The sequence below is a fragment of the Brassica oleracea genome, chromosome C8, assembly GCF_000695525.1.
Source record: "Brassica oleracea var. oleracea cultivar TO1000 chromosome C8, BOL, whole genome shotgun sequence".
NCBI classification, from domain to species: Eukaryota; Viridiplantae; Streptophyta; class Magnoliopsida; order Brassicales; family Brassicaceae; genus Brassica; species Brassica oleracea.
Window position 1 is genome coordinate 3,407,830 of NC_027755.1, and position 18,340 is coordinate 3,426,169.

The 18,340-nt window shown below is 29.0% G+C and overlaps 1 long non-coding RNA gene and 1 pseudogene across 2 annotated transcripts; one reads left to right on the forward strand and one right to left on the reverse strand.

Moving 5' to 3' along the window:
• LOC106308472 overlaps positions 1-18,340 on the reverse strand; it is a 68,850-nt pseudogene that overhangs the window by 11,414 nt on the left and 39,096 nt on the right.
• Positions 1,130-2,678, forward strand: LOC106311472. Of its 2 annotated transcripts, XR_001264028.1 has the most exons (4): positions 1,130-1,277; positions 1,456-1,574; positions 2,167-2,311; positions 2,423-2,678. It is a non-coding gene; the product is annotated as an uncharacterized LOC106311472 (long non-coding RNA). The 2 variants fall into 2 exon arrangements; XR_001264027.1 differs by having other exon boundaries at positions 2,167-2,678.

An 18,340-nucleotide genomic window follows, 5' to 3' on the forward strand; every position in this document is an offset into this window, starting at 1 on the left:
AAAACATAAATTTATTTAAAAATTCAATGTGCTAATCAGAAGCAATAAATATAGTTTCGCACAAAAAAACACCTGAATTCCGAACACCCTCAAATCTGTAATAAATGATTTCAGCAATAACTATAATGTCATAAATGCAATGGTGTACGGCTTATATATGATTTACCTTCGATGCTATATACAGAACACCCACCATCCGCCATACCCTTTCCTCCCTCACCATATCGGATGCAGCTCATGCCTCTGTGTGTAAAATTCGCTGCCTCAAGTTCCCTTGTTCGGTAGCCTTTTTTACTCCTCAACAAGGAGACAGGAAAAGAGATAGGGTTCGTACGTTTTTGTATTAAATAATTAATAGTTGCCCTGTTTTTAATTAATAAATTAAAGTAAAACACATGTTTTCCAAAGTCACCAGTCATTAATGGCCATTCGTCCACCTTGGAGCCGTTGTTTCACGCGAGAAATCATCACATATAAGGCCTTCAAGTTTTGGGGTCAAATAGTCCAAAAACGAAGCCCAATACCATGTTTCCTTCTGAAATTAAAATAATATAATATTCAATTCGTCTCTTACACGCATATCCGGTGCGCGTGTGTCGGTATTCCTGAGGCAAGTTTTTCTGGGCAAAAGACAGCCTGGTCCCACGAATTTCAGCTCAAGATTGTTGGGCAAAAAGGTTAAAACTGTCCACTTTTTCTTCTCTCTCCTACTAAGTTGCCCAACAACCTAATTAAAACATGGGCTTGCCCAAATTTCTAATTCAAACTTAAAAGTTGCCCAATCTTCTAATTTTCCCTAAAAAAAAACTGGAGTTTAGTACTCGCCATAGGTGGAAGTTGTGGTTCTGGGTTTTGTCAAGTTTTTGATTCTAAGACGGTTTGAGAATTTGCTAGACATCGATACATCACATATATAGTCCTTGAATTGGTAGGGTAATGAATAATATTGCATATAGATGTTTAATGTAATATTTCTATTTTATAAATTGTATATATTTTTTTATAGTTTAGTAAAATAGTAAATTACCACGTGGCATTTTCTGATAGAAGTTTTTTTGGCTGATCTGGATTTCTCTTTTATTAGTATAGATTTCACTCCAACCGACACAAAAGCAACGGTAGTCGGTTTGTGACCTTATACACTATAGCTTCATGAGTTTATTTTGAACCATTGGTTTGATTATTTTTCTTTACAGTAGGCCGATGTGGTGGAGAAGACCAAAATCAACAGATGTTTGTTTGATGAAAACTTAGCAAATGTACACGGAGGAAACCAGGTTACACCCAGTTCATTCCTTGACTGTAATTGTCTAATCAAAGTGTCGAGAGGGATGCCCAAAAAGTGGAGCAGAGCCTAAATTAAAAGTAGTGAAACAGTAGAAAAGTTTCTATGCTGAATGAATCGAATCACTAACTGAGATTAAATTATTTCATATTTTGGATTGGGTATTGCAGAGAAAGAAGCAGGCGACTACATATTTACCTGCAAGTTCTGTTCTATGGCTTGGTCAGAGGGTGAGTTGTCCATTCGTGATTTGTATGGCGATCCTTACAACCAACCCATTAACAATCAGGTATCTGCATAAGCTTTTTAATATGTTGAGTTATTATGAATGTATTAAACTTACATAGTTTGTGGAGGATATAGTCTTGTGAAGATGGTAGAGAACGTTTGTTGGACTTAGCAAGAGAAGGATAAGTTTTTGGGAGAGTTGTTTTTTTTTAAGATTTTTTTTTTTACTTTGAATTGATATAGTCGAAGATTGTAAAAGCTGGTTTAATGAAATATTTAACCTTCCTTTTCACACGAAGATTTTCCGTAAATATGAGATTTTGTAATGATTCCGTATAAAATTAGTAATCATGTATCTTAGAAGATTTTGTTAGTTGTGATTTTTTCAAAAAATCTAGTTTACGTAGTCTGTTGGGTTTTAACTTCAAAAACAGCTTCATGGGCTTTGGAGAGAATTAATGGGATCGTCAAATATTTAAGGTTGTTGAATCATAACCTGTATGCTGCTGTTCCTCGCCTCGAGGGCAATGCAATAGCTAGCGATTGTAACAACCACATTGAGGACAGTCAAAGATTTTTATTTCAGTCATGGATTATTTTTATCTCTTTTACATGGAGGGTTTAGAACTGGTTATGTTGCTCCTTCTACCTAGGTACATCGTGTTAGTTCAATACGTTCCGCGGATTCTTCGTATGTAACCTTTAAGTTCAGTGCTGAAAATAACAACATGAGTATTCGCGGGAACTGCTTGGGCTGGTGCAGCTTACTAATTGCTACTTTACATGCTTGCAAGTCATGTAAGTAACCATTCCAACCGCTTCTATTGTTTCCTTTCAAGTGATAATGTTTTCATAGGAGTTTTTTTTGTAAACGCCAATTGTTGGAGCGTTGTGGTATTTGCTTGCTAGGAGCGCAATAACGATTGCTCAAGTAAGGCTCTTATGATGATGGAAGTTCTTAACTCTCTAGGGCTAGATGACCTGTGTACAGACGTGATGTTGATGATTCTCGTCATATACACAGAGTATGCTTTTGTACTCATTGTCCCCTAAATTGACCATGCTTTTCGAATTTTCCCATGGTTTTCATACAACTGCATCATCACTATCATAACTAATGAAAACCATACCGTGCTACCATGGTGCTTAATCTAACTCAGCATTGGTCTGACTTACTCACAAGGATTACCATACATATAAGTTTTACTTGCTAAACAGGTAAATAGTATATGTATGATATGGGAAGGAGAAGCAGATTAAAGCTTTTTTATGGTTTGTATTATATACATCTTATTTGCATTTATCTCTTGTATTTTTTTATTTTATTACTGTTAATTATGTGATTTGAAAAGGTTTTTTGTCTCAAATTTACTTTTTGGATAGAACAAAAATTTTAAAAGTTAATATTCTACATATTTTCTATTTTTAAATAGAGTTTTTAATTTCTATGTGCATATTATGTATTATAATATTTAATTTTCTTTTTTTCTTGAAAATTATTATTTTTAATATTAAACCGACTAAAACAATAATGGAAAAAAAAATAGCTTTGATTTTTTTGGTGTTATTCTTTTTCTTGGGAACTCTACATAAATCTCTCTTTTAATATTTTGATATTACCTTCGTGTAGTCTTATGTATCTAATATTTTTATATGTAAAGATTCTGATGTTGAACTAATATTTTTGTATATAAAGATTCTGATGTAAAATCTTGTTCATATAGCGAGTAATCATTTTTCTTAGTGTTGTTGTGTAGGATTTTTTCTTGACTCTTATATATCTCATCTATTAGAACAGAAGTCATGATTTATTTCATATTATTTTCTTTGGATCATTCTTTACAACCTATATCAATATAATTTGATTAGAATATCTTTTAATCTTTATCCTTTATTTGAAATGAAAATAAGTATTTTTTAAAAAAATTGTTTTAATTTTTTTTTGAATCTTGTTAAAACTTATTTCCGGAAGTAATTAATTTCAGTTCTAAATATTATAAAATATAAATACATATTAAAATTAATTTATTATTTTTATAACAAAAAATAAAATTATATTAAAATTAATTATATTTTAATGATAATAACAATTTGAATTGAATAATTTTCAAAAAAAACATTTTAGAAATAGTTTTAAAATATTTTGTTAGTAATGAATATTCATTTATCTTTCAAATATAAAATAAAAATATTCTAATTAAAATGTGTAGAATAATAAATAACAACCATAAATTTTATCAAAAGACAAATGAGCTATATTATAATAAACTTTTGCTTAAAAATTGATAGTGGTATAAGCAAATAATATCATATAAAAAATAAAAGCATAGCTATTGTTAAATTAAGTTCATTGGAAAATAAAAACATATGTACGAATGTGATTCTTTTTTTATTAGTTTTTTGTTTAACATTTCTTTTATTTTAAACTGAATAAACAAAAAAAAAACTTTGAGACTTCACAAATTTCATCCTCCAATTTTGATGTGTGTTGGTCTATGATAAAATTATCAATTTGCTCTTCATCGATTTTCTCTTGTTATTTTTTGTTATTAATTTATATGCAAAGTGTAATTATTTTAAATACATGTAATACATTTTTGTCGATAAATTGAGATCAGTCCCAGTTTTTATTTACCGTTTTTTGAAATCTTGCTTAATGATAAATCTAGCATATGTCCATTCCAAACTCATTGTTGAAAATCTAAAATATATTATGAACAACTATTACGGTGGAAACAAAAGGATCAAAGATCATTACTACACAGTTAAGAAACATAAGCTACTACAAATTGGAGAAACTGTGATTTAGAAAGACTAATTATAACTCCTCAAATATCCCCTAAGCTGTTTGACAACGCTTTAATCCATGCTAGGTTAACTTAAGCCGCAAGCCTATGTTGTGCAAGTAATTAAGTGTTGCAGCCTCGTTGCTTTGCACTATCTACCAGGAAAAAAAACTGTCCACAATTGTTCCCGGTAGAATCAAAATCACCGCCCAATTCTTCACCATAACTTTCCATAGAAAGCAGCTTGACTCTATTAGCATGTTCAATTAACTAATCACTGAATCCTGGAGAAGAAGTGAGTCCGTTATTCCTTCGCTCGTCGTTTCTTGTACAAAATCTTCGTTCTTCCTTTAACTTATTCTGTATCATGTGGTACGTAGAATAGTAATCCAGCCTCTCAAATGTCAATTGGTTTTCTCCAGCAAGTTCGTGTCCTTGTGGTATGTAGAATAGTAATCATGCCTTTCAATTGGTATTCTCCGGCCAACCAAAGACTGACATCACATGTTTTTTACACATGTGGTTATGCCACAAAAAAATTAATCATAAGATGAACTATGGAGACTTTCCCTTATACAAACAATGTAAAGCATATGAAAATCAGACAGTAAGACCTGGGAGATGAAGGTACAATTCTAGCACTGTTCCGCAGCCCACTTCCAAGACTGCTAAGAAACTCAGCTCAACCATTTATTTGACATACGTAACCAGAAGAGACCAGCATCTTACTTTAACCACGAAGCTTTTCATGTGTAAGTCCTACAATTTTTTTGGTGAAATGTTCACTCTCAAACTATGAAACAACTGAGTTTAGTATTTAAGACATATTTATTCAAGATTCAGAAAGAGAGGCAAGTGAACAAATATACATATTCTTATGTACAATGTAAACAAATTAACTTGACTTAAAACATTATGATTTAACCTAGCTGAACTAAGTGCGAGAAAAAAGATTATATATAATCGTCGTTCCAATCATGAGAATACTATTAGCTGGGGTTGTTGGCAGTTGGATGTGTGGTAACAGTGAATGCGAACACACAGACCATACCCGCTTGTTTGTAGATATGGTTTTAAATGTCAAAAATCTATTATTATCATAAAAAAATTAGGTCAAAACATTATTCACAATCATGAGGAAAGGGATTGTACCGTTTGTTATCACTTAAATTAACTTTTTGTAACGGATGAGCTGACCAATGACATTTTTTTGTCAACTGACGAGTGACATTATACAGGGACCCCGGACACTTTCGTATGTCAACTTAATTTGCAAGTACTCAAGGTGTAAGAAATCGTACTTATTTGTTATACATTAGGTAAAGACATGCGCCTTACAGAGTGAGGATATGGTATCAATAATAAATTGTAATTTTTTTGCATATATTTTGTATAAATTGGATTTTTCATTAGTTAGTAATATTCAAATATTTTAAAAATTTTGTAACATAAAACCATACGAATATACTTTGTAATATTGAAAAATTGAACCAATGTGTAATGTACAATCTTACACATAATAGTTTTTAAATATTCACAATGTGTTGGATTATTCAATTTATTTGATTTACATGGCCGTATTGAGAGGGAAAGAATATTTGGACATGATTTATTTGACTTGGACCAGGTTTGTTGTTTAATCTTTGTATTCTTAATAATTGTTGATGGGTTTATCGTCGACGACATGTTATTGGCCCTAACCTATTGAGAACGAAAAACATATCCAATTTCGTAGTTCTAATCTATCAAGCAAAATAAAATAAAACTGCTCATCTTGTCTACGTGATTAAGAAAAAAGGATTGAGATTTACAAGGTAAGAATTTAACCTGTTTGACGTTCCCAAAATCTTCTAATCAAATCTTACCCAGACGATTCTTCTATTAACAATTTTTCTTTCCTTGTTGTTGCTTCTTCATCGACATCAACCATCATCTCCTCCGACAGTCTATCAAGTGAATTAGCTTCTCCCACAATTTTTGGGTTCTAACCTTTGCTTATATATGTTGAAGAACATATTGCGAGAATATATGCCTAAGATTTGCCAATTGTTGGCATATATTTAGCTTGTCAATCACTCATACAATTAATATTGTCATAAGGCATTAAACATTAATCCTATCAATACATTCGTCCTTGACTTTAAAGCATTGTAAAGGTATATGCAATATTTAGGAATCACCCTAATATCATTGTCATATATAAAGATTACCGTTCAGTTGAATTATTTCATAGAGTTAATACTATATATATGCTTTTCTAAAATAAAAGATGGCAACTTATACTATATTAACGGGATGAATACACAATATTAAACTATATTCATTCTTACTTTTCTTGTATACATCTGTATCAGATAGTAAACCAATTTTTATTTGGTATGTTTAACGGTTAACCACATTGTTCGAATTACAATTCGGTTTGTGATAACCGTTTGTCAAATTTATGAATGTGACACATTGTGTTGTTTACTGCATTTTTGTCTAACTTTTATGAATATAATGTTCCATTGATTTTATGTGTTTACATAAAATGTTTTAATGGTCTTCTATGGTCTCAGCAGGTTCTGATATCATTGCATAGAGTATGTAAAAAAATGTTTACACTAGTTTCTTATATACTCAAATTTAAGTCTATCTACGGTTTAGATAGGTGCTCTTTTTACAATCTCATATGGATATGTTGCTTTAACTACATGCGAAAGAGGACGAGTAAGTATGGAAAATATGGAGTTTACGTGTTTGTAACGTGCACAATGTTGGATTTATTAGAAAATATTGTAAAATTTAATGTTTAATATTTAATTTTAATGTAAATGGGAAAACGGCAATAGTAGATTGAATGGTAATAGCATATTTTGTAAATACTATAGTAAAGAAAGGGGAGTTAATTATTTAGGTTGAGAATCATTGTAGGATTGACACCTAGGCATGTCATGGATGTAAATAAATTACAAATTAAATGTTACTCTCCCAAAATGTAAAGATATTTTTTTATCAAGACCAAAAATCCAACCAATTTAATTTTCTTTTAACAATATATACACACAATCAAATCTAACAAATGTTTCCAATAATAAAAAAATTATAAAGCTATAAATAGGGATTGTTCATGTAATCAGAGGCATAAAAAAGAGACAAACATAGAAGATACATAAAACTAAAAAAACAAAAGATGGAGAAGAAGTGTATATCTATGTTGATGATTATGTTCATTGCATTGACGATGATGCCATTACAAGCAATGAGTGAATCATATGAAGCTTGTTATGATAGGTGCATTTCCTCGTGCCAGATATTTTTTGAAGGAGTTGAAAAATGCATTCACGATTGTGTTGGTACCAAATGTCATAAAACACATGTACTCCCTCGGTATGTATAATTCATGTATCATATGTATATATGTAATATGTGAGTATGTATGTATGCATGTTGAAAAGGGTTTTGGTGGCAATGGATTTACAGGATGGCGGCTAAAGGGATGTTTCAAGAAATTCATACATAGAGAGATATATTATTAAACACACATGATGTTTAAGTTTACTACTCTTTGATTTATATAATTTTGAATAATAAAATTCCTTCATCATTTATAGAATTCAATTGTTTTCACAACATCTTCTATTGCACATTTTTAATTGTTATCTTGTATCATAGATCTTATTGGTTTGTAGTCTGACTAAATTTACATATGGGCATGTACCATTTAGAGTTTTAGGCCATCCAAACATTAGATAATTCATTGCACCCAATCCAAGAATATAAAAGGCTAAGAATTTGATTGGTAGAATGTGGCTTTATTTTTTTTTGCTTTAGAAAGAGGCTATCAGTTTTTGTGTTGTAACTGTAATTTCTATTGCCATATTTTTTAATTTAACTTTGAGGTTGTAACTTTTAATTATTTATTTAAAGTATGATTTGTAAATTGAAGTTACAGAAAGCACTCAGATCAGTTACCAATAACCCTCTAAAATGCGAAAATTGTTTTATTTGATGTGATATTGGGAATCTTCTCTATTAAAAGAGAAGTACAAAAAATCTAATGTACCAAAAGCATAGGAAAACCATTTCATTAAACATTTAATATAACATATTTGATTATTTACATTAATCAATCAAATATATGTTATTTCAAAAAATATCAATAAGAATATTAATAAAAAATCAATTTTAAGTATAAATTTAAATTTTATTATAATTACAATAAAATCTTCTTGAGAAAGAATGTAACAAGATCTTACAAAAAAATTGAATATTTTGAATAAAATAATATGTTAAACCCTCTCATCCTCCAGCTACAGCAAATTCCTATTCCTTCTTATGATAATGGTCCAGACTGTACGCTGTGGAAGCAAGAGCAGGACCTCTATGAAAACAAATTTGTAACGAAACGAACTTGGGCTCAGATTCGTGTTGTCAGACCTAGGGTACCTTGGTACCGGATTATCTGGTTTCATGAACCCGTCCCGAGACAGTCTTTCATCTTATGGCTGGTGATTCAAAACAGAGTCTCTACAGGGGAGCGTATGAGACGTTGGGGCGTTACGCAAGCTTGTGTCTTGTGCGGTGAGATTAATGAAACTAGAGATCATTTGTTCTTTGTGTGCCCTTACTCATTCATGATCTGGGCCACGCTGACGGAAAAACTGCTGGGCTCGAGATTGAATCCGGACTGGACCAGAACTCTGAATAGTTTGATGAGGAATCGACTCAACAAACATCATGCAATGCTCACTAAGCTGGCTTTCCAAACTGCAAGCAGGAGACATCAGTGACCTCCTAACTCAATTCAGTCTATGACTCACACAATCCGAGTTGAGATTCATAACTGTCTTCTTGCACTGAGACGAAACAGTAATGATGATGAGGGTGAGAAACTCTTGCTGAGATGGACGGAAGTCACGTAAAGAAACTCTGCAACTTTGTTTTGGTTTTACTAAAATGTTTCTGTTTAACCACATAGAGTTCATCTATTGCTTTACTTCATCTCTTTTGGTTTAAAACGTTTAAAACCAAAAGTTTGTAATATTTTCTTTTGTTGATAAATGAATTTAATAGTTCAACAAAAAAAAATATTATTATAAATTAATGATTTTTGTCAACTATTATAAATTAATGATAATTAGAATAAAATTTATACGCTATATTTGATAAATTTAATAACTATAAAATATATTTTTTTAAATGTAATATTAAAACATAAACTATCCTAGCAAATATAATTTCTGCAATATAAATAAATAAATTTTAAAAATGTATTGTATGCAAACTGTATAAAAGTTATAAAAATATTTTATACATTATTTTCTATTTGATTAATTCAGATTCTGAATTTACGGTACCAAACTGGAAAATATATCAATATGTATTAATAATTAATAACAAATTTTAATGTATACAACAATTCATTATATATTAATAGTGTTGAATATGAAATTTAAAACAATAAGATTATAGATATATAACACTAGTATGTAAATCATATATTTAAAATGTTCACAAAAATATTAAAATCATACATTTATAAAATAAAAATAATACTCGCATGTTCGGGTCAAACTCTATTATATTTGATTTCATCACTCACTGTGCATATCTTCTATCGATATTCAGCTACGAAAATGACAGTTTGCCTCAAGAATATCATGTCTTTCTATATACATTTAATCATCGAAAAGTCTTTCCTAGTTTACGCCATCTCATTCATTATAAATCAGTTTACCAATAATTGTTCTGAACACTTTGTATAAATATTTATATTGAGTGAAAATGTATTCATACATGAGAATACAAACTCCCTTTTTATGAGAATACAAACTCTTTAAGGGCACACAATATTCAAAAGAACCAAACTCAAGTTCAAAAGTATATTTACACTAAGAATTTAAGCCAGCTAGGCCAACTCCAGTGAGATACTAGAACACTAAATTTGGTGAAATTTCATTTCCGATGGGACACCAAAAATTACACAATTTCAACTAATTTGGTGTAGAGTGAATAGTATTACACCAAATTTTGTGTAACACTATTCATCACACCAAGTATTTAGTATACCTATTTTATTATGTTTCATTTAATAACATAAATCAATTATTATTATTAATTAGTTCAAATTTGTAACTAAACATAAATATATTACATTATTTGTATTTACAATTATTTTCACATAATTAAAATATTTTTTATTTTCAAGTAAAAATCACTAATTGATAATTCTAATTTTTATATTGTAAAAAAAATTATTTTATAACTTTTATGTCTTATTTTATTTTCAAGTAATAAATCACTAAATTATTATCATTTCCTTTATATTGTAATATATTTATATTTTAAAAATCGATTATAATCTTTACTTAAGTTATATTTAATCAGTAATGAAAAATTAATAATATTGTTGTTCAAGAAAAGAACAATTAATAATATTAAGCTATTGTAAAGTTAGATTTAATAGTAATAATTTAAATTTTATATAATACTATTAAACTAGGCTAAGACCTGCGCTTTGCGCAAGGTGAATTTAAAGGAAAATTACTTGAGAAATATCGTATGGAAAAATAAAATTTATATTCTTGATCGAATAAATATTTTTGGCCCTTAAACAATTTTTTAAAAACTTTTTTTGTTAATTACGTAATTTGTTTACTGATGAGCTGATCTCATTTTAAAAAAACAATTTAGGTCAAGAAATCATTTATCGTATAAGAACCTAACGTTTTGGCCAGGAATCTCAGGCCTGCTATTTGGTTACAATGAAACTATGGCAGCTCGGTTTATATCAAGATTTAGCAATTTAAAAGTTAATTATGGTTATGATAAGTTTACGTTCATGTGTCAATCCTATATATCTTCAATATTTTTCTCATTTTTGGGTTGCTTTTTTTATTTTGGTTATTGTTCGATATAAATATTGATTTTTAAGTTTATTTTCATTTCGTTATTTTGTTTTGGCGTGAGATTTAGAAAATGTTTAAGATTTAAAATATTAAAGAGATACATACTTATGTTAAGATCCGCGCCTAATATTTTATATTTATTACTTATTTAATGTTTTTCTACATATTATGAAATAATAAAATAATAATTATATATTAAATAACTAAGAAATAATTTACTATTATGTAATAAATTGGCGTGCGCATATAAATCAAACGACCGCTCTTGTTTATTCAAAATTATTTTAGGATAAATAAATCAAAACAATCAATCTTATCTATCGTATATGATATATAATTAAATTTAAATGATATTAATATATATATATATATATAGAGTATACTTTTAATATGAATATTTATTAAATGAAGTTTCTACTCATATGAATTTATAATTATTTACATATTTGTATAACAAATTTTACATGAACAAATCTTTTTAATGTGGAATGTTTAGTGGTTTCAATAATTTATAATTATTTAAAAAAATGGAAGATTTCAAAAATATAATATTAAATTTTCAATAAATGTTCAACGCATATATCAAAATATAAGTATGTATTTTCATATGACGTATAGTTTAATTATATATATATATATATATATATATATATATATATATATATATTAACATAAACACCTATTAAAATAAAATTATTTATAAATATGATTGTATAATCATTATATCTTATTATAGAAAAAAAAATTAAACCTTGATCACAAAAGTTTATGTGAGACTTTTAACAGTTTTAGTAATTTATACTCGTTTTGAAAAATTCAAAATACAACATATACAAGCAAATCTAAATTTTTATTATTTGATTAATATAATTGTGTAATTTATTTTAATAATAAATAATTAAACAAAAATGATATAAAGTATACATATTGTTAGTAAATATTTATTATTTAAAATCATTAATTGTCATATATATCTTGATCACATTGCGTAATTCCGTAGGTTTTATCTAAGGAAAGAATATATAATAATTTCAATTTGAAAAATGAATGATCTATAATGGAAATACTATATAATATAACATTCCCTAATAATTTAATTTTGGACTAACAAAATTCTCAATTGATTCTCAAGCCGCCAAGTAACCAAAATTAGCATTCCAATTACATGACAACTCAGCAAGATCTTTTTTTAATTATTACAAACTTAAGGTTACATCTTTTCAAATTTTTCACAATTAATATATAGGGGATTGAACATGCATTAGAATAATATTTTTATCTATTTTTATTTTATAATATAGTTAAACTTGTATTACTAACTAATACAAGTTTTATTGAAATAAATATATCACTAGATTTGGTCCGCGCTTCGAAAGAGCGGAGGTTTTTTGGATTATAAAGAAAGTTTGAATTGAATTAGTACTTTGATATTATTACATTATTATGCTACAAAAAATTTTGAATTTATTTTTTAAGTAATTTTCATACATTTGAGAATATTTCTTTTTTATAAACTTATAAAAATATTATTCTGAAGTATGTGCATCTGCAAAGAGTTGAAAAATCATAATATGTTTTGACTGTCTTTCATGCAAGTTTAATTTTTGAAAAACGGTATTCTAAAAATTGGATTAAACAAAACGATTTTTCTAGAATAACTTTAAGAAAATCTGTTTAGGCATTCAGAATTTTTTTTTAAAAAAGGTGTCTAACTACTGCATTCCGATTATTTAAACACTAAAAGATGTTTATGAACGTTGTCTCTGTACCTGATATCCAAAATTATATGACATTCTCTTAGACCAAAATCTCTGTTCTAAAGTATTTCTCACACTTAAAAAGGTTATTAATTTTCACATTATTTGAAATAAGAAAATGCTTTGCAGTAGCTTAGTAGTATCACTATCACCAACTCAATGTTTAAAACTAATATGTAACCAGAGGCATATGCACTTGGCGATGAATGATGTATAGATAATTAACTAAAATCTTGGTTGTTTTTAAGAAATGTGCTTATGATTCAATTTTTGGAACATTACTTGCTTTGATGATCTAATAAAAAGGATAAAACCTACTTGATATATATGTATATATTGATAATTTATTGTATTTTATTATTCATCATGAACAATTTTACTTTCTTTTTAATAGATATTCTACTTTTCTCTAAAAATAGTTTTGTGTATAAAATATGAAACAATATTTAGAGATAAGTTTGGATTATAAACGTTCAGTCACCAAATTTTTCTATCTTAAAATAAAATTTCAAAGTTAATATTAATATACCAAATTCATTAATTTTATATGCTGCTTTTTTTGGTTTATGATAAAAACTAAATGGGAAAATTTGAAGAAATACACTACAATAAGATTTTAATTCGAAAACTACACCATTGTGTAAGTTTTTTTTGAAAAATACACTTATGTATATATAAATTTACTAAAATTTCCAGTCTTAATATTTCTCAATTCCTAATTTATTTTATATTTAAAGTAACGGTTTTACAAACCGTTTATCTTAAACTATTTATCTTTATCTACACAATATATTCTTAAGCTATTTATCTTTATCTACACATAATATTCTTTTAATATATCAAATTATTTATTTTTTGAGAAAAAAAAGAAAGCAACCTTCTCTGTATCCATTTCTGAAAAATAACTTTTTTTTCTATAGTTTCACAGATTATTTCTCTTTCCTCTCGTTTCATTAAGAAATTTGTTAATTTATGAATCAGATTTCAGTTTCTAATTCTGCTTCTATTTTATTCTGAAAATATTTATGTTTTTTTTTCCTTTTAGGAAAATTATGTTGCAGATAGCTGGAGTTTTTGGAGAAGAATGAAAATATAATTTTTTATTTTCATAATATCCTTGTTATTTTAAACTCTTAAAAGATAAAATAACATATTTATCTCAACTCACAAATTTATCTCAAACATAAATAATTATGATAATCATACTATTTCTAATTTCGAATTAATATTTTAATTATTGAAATATCTAATATGGATAAAAATGTTAATTCACATTGAATAAAGAGTATTTTTCAAAAAAAATAAATAGAAGATGTAATTTTCAAATTTCAAACTATTAATAGAGTAATTTAAAAATTATCCCAAACTAAATCTGACCCTTTGTACTCATTTCAGTTTATTAAATCTATTTGAATTACACAAGTAATAACTAATATTTTATTTGCATTTCTAATAAATTTTTATATATATATATACATTATATTTTTTTGACAACTATATATATTATAATTATTAAAATTAAATATTTAAACGTAGCAAAAATAGTCTTACTTCTCTGAGCATAAAAATAATTCTGCCTCATCACTTCAAAGACACATTTGGTATTCAACATGTTTTTCTATTGCTGAGCGGTACACTAAAATGCCATAAATAAATATGAGAATAAATTATTGCAGAAATGTTTTAAAGACACAGCTCATTAAACTTTAAAACATGGCTGGAACATTAGTAAGACTGAATGGCATCACTAAATATTTGTTATAAACTTATAATCTATGAGTTTAAAAACATGTTTTATTAATATCACTTGTATCCATCCTCACTCAGTGGTTGTTCACTCTTAAATTAATCTTCGAATATAGTTTAGAACTTCTAAACCTATCCATCATATCCTCCATTAGCTAAATTGATATTTTTTTTTCAAAAACCTTTATTAGTTTAACTATTTAATGGAACATTGGTGGTTTTAAATTATAATGAATACATTACCTCGAGTTTGGAAATCATATATGTTTTAAAATATTTTTAACATATATGTTTTAAATTTATGTAGTCTATATTCTTCAAATCTTGCATTATTTAAAATTTTGCATTTTAAGAAATATTTTCTGTTGATTATATTATATCATGAATTCTCAAATGTTTAGTATATATTAAAGTGGATTAGTTTTCAAAGATTTTTAATTTGTTATTGTACCTTATTTTATATTGATACGTATTTATATACGATTCTAAATATGGACTTCAAATGATTTCAAGTATATACGACACTGACTGAACTTTCTTTTCTTGGTGATCTTTGAACACTGACTCTTGCACCACTCTCAGTCCGTAAATACCTCGACATTCCATTAGTTTGAAATACATCTTCGGACTCGTTCAAGCTTTCTTCACATCCTAAAAGAGGTCATATAAAAGCCAACGCGCCAAACCATGAAAGATCTCAATTTAGATCGTACCAAATTCAATGGACCCACCATATCTTCTTCTGATTTCTTGTGGCGCTAGGGAACAGAAACACGTCAGAGGAGTCTGGATAAACTTGCGGTTTAAGAAAGCTCGTTTTGTATTCATTTTTGTCAGCCAAAAGCGGTCTTAGCAAATGATATGCTCACAGATCCTGCAGGCTAATTATAAGTGAGCGTTGAATCTGTGTTGTTATCGTTTCTCTTCTTTGTCCCAGCCAATGTGAACCCGCTTACCGGCATCGTGGTTTGAGATAAACCTGTGTACGGAAACTCGCTTCCAAGTAGTCACTTGAGATGTCTCCGATAGCGTATGGAAAATGATTTCTGTCTCGGCTTCCTTCGAAAACAATGAACCAAATCACTAATAAGGAACCGGGGTTTTGAAGCATCAGTTTATTCCGGTCTATTTGTAATTGTAGCTTTAATTAGTTAAAAGTTAAGAGACGGTTTCTTATATTACGCTAAGAACCCCAATCTAAGAACCCCCAATAAACATGCTCTAGAACCATGATTAACCCGGGCTATTAGGGTGGGGTTTTTAGCTTCGGCTAAGAATCGTTTCTTAAATTATAACTAAGAAAAACTAAGAACCGTCTCTTAAATAAGAGATATAAGAGCCGGTTCTTAGCCGAAAAGTGTAAAAAAAAGTGTCAAATCATGAGTTAAGAACCCTAAATTAAGAGTCCGGTTAATCATACTCTAAGAACATGATTAATGGGGGGTTCTTAAGATGAGGTTTTTAGCGGAATATAAGAAACCGTCTCTTAACTTTTAACTAAGAAAACTAAGAACCGGTTCTTAAATATATTGTAGAAAACTATCTTTTCTTTGGATTTTGTTTGTTTTTATGGGATTGACAGAATGATTATTTCATTCAATTTAAAAGGTAAAAAAAACTGTAGTATCTATCTATATATATAATAATAATTTGGAGTTTTCACCCACCTCAAGCAGCCACGTACTTCTTTTGGTGTGGACGTATGTTGCCACGTGTCATGCTCTTAGCTCACTCTCTTCCTCCCGCTCAACCCTTATCTCTACTTTAATTCTTTCTTCCTCCTCTGCTTTTTTTTAAAAAAAACGTCCTTCTAGTTCATTTTCCCGTTGCAGTTTTCTATTGTCGATCACCGACGCTTCTCTTTTGTATGGCCTCCAATTCTAATCACACAGACTTTGGTTTGAAATTTGTTTGTGTGTTTCTTGTTTCAGTTCTTCTTCATGTCTATGCATATGAGTAATTAGCTTGATTTTTTCATGGGGATTGTCTTTCAAGTTGGTTGGTCCCAGCTTAGGGTCTTTTTTTGTGTTGATATTTCCACAATTGGAAGTTTTCTTATTGAATTTAGCTTCTAAATTTGATGAGCACTGTAGCTGAATTTCATTTTTATTGAACCTATGACTGTTTTTGTTCCCTTATGTTGTGTATTCACTGATCATTCTATTTTTCTGTCATATGATATATCATGTAGTAAGTAGTTGAATTTCATTTTAAAAATAGTACCTGAATTTCATTTCTATTGAACCTATGACTGTTTTGTTTATTCACTGATCATTGTATTGCTGTCATGTTATATATAGATCATGTAGATGTAGAAAAAAAAAAAAAAAAAAAAAAAAGATGTAGGTGCAGAACCTATTAAAATTTGATTTGGATCCTGGTCATGTTGATCAATCTGTATTGGTCTGACAGCATGAGCATTGATCAGCTGCCATATGGGAAGAAGAGGTGTGTACTAGTTTTACTCATTCTTCTTTTTTCCTTTTTAGCTTATAAATATTGAATCTTTACTTTCAGGTTCCTCCTTGTGAGCTGACATGCCGGCACAAATTACTAGGCATGCGAGATTGGCCAAATGAGCCTTTTGTGTGTCGAAACTTGATCGACGTGAAACGCATACTTTCCATCTTCCCGCTGGAGACCACTGTGACTTTACAAGACGTGAATATTCTGTTGGGTCTCCGCGTGGATGGGCCTGCGGTAACTTGTACTACGAAATACAACTGGGCTGATTTATGTGAGGACCTGCTAGGTATCAGACCAGTCTCTGGAGATCTGCATGGCTGATGGCTCTCATGTGTCCTTATCTTGGCTGTGTGATAATTTCCTGAATCTACCAGCTGAACCTGACGAAGAAACGTTGAAATGTTACACTAGGGCTTTGTGCTAGCGTTGATTGTACCGATTTTAGCGAAGTTCGAGTTGTATTTGTTTGTTGTAAAATGATCTTTAGGTAATACTAGGTCCATGTCCGCGCGGATAGTATGGTTATATAATTTTCCTTTTAAATTTAGTATAAATATATTATATCATTTGATAATTTTCTCTTAAGGAATCTATAAAGTTTGAGCTTGGAAAGTAGGTAGATATCTAGTTCATTTTAGTAGATAAAATAATTGGTTATGAAGTTTTGTTGTAAATAAATTCTGTTGTCTTGAATACCAAAAATTTAGGAAGTAGACTTGTATAAAACATACAATGTGTTTTTATAGTACATGATGGTTACACGAACGTAATTTATTGTTTTTGAGTGTTTTTGAGAGTTTTAGTTGGATCCCAAGTAGAGCGATGATTTCACTACAACAAAACATAAGTTTAATGAGAGCGGTTTTCCTCGTGAGTTCGTCGTAAAAGAGGCTTTACGAAGAATTAACGAGGAAACACGTTTCGTCGTTACTCGTTCGTCGTAACACATATTTCCTCGCCAATTCGTCGTAAATTAGCGAGGAAAATATTTCGTCGTAAAGATGAAGTAATAATTTCGTCGTAAAGACCACGTAAATATTCCACGTAAGGAGGTCGCTAGATTTCCTCGTAAATACCTCAAAACGGTTCTTCGTAAACTACACGTAAATATCTCGAAAGATTTTCCTCGTAAAGTACACGTAACAACCACGAAAGTATTTCCTCGTAAAGTACTAGTTTATA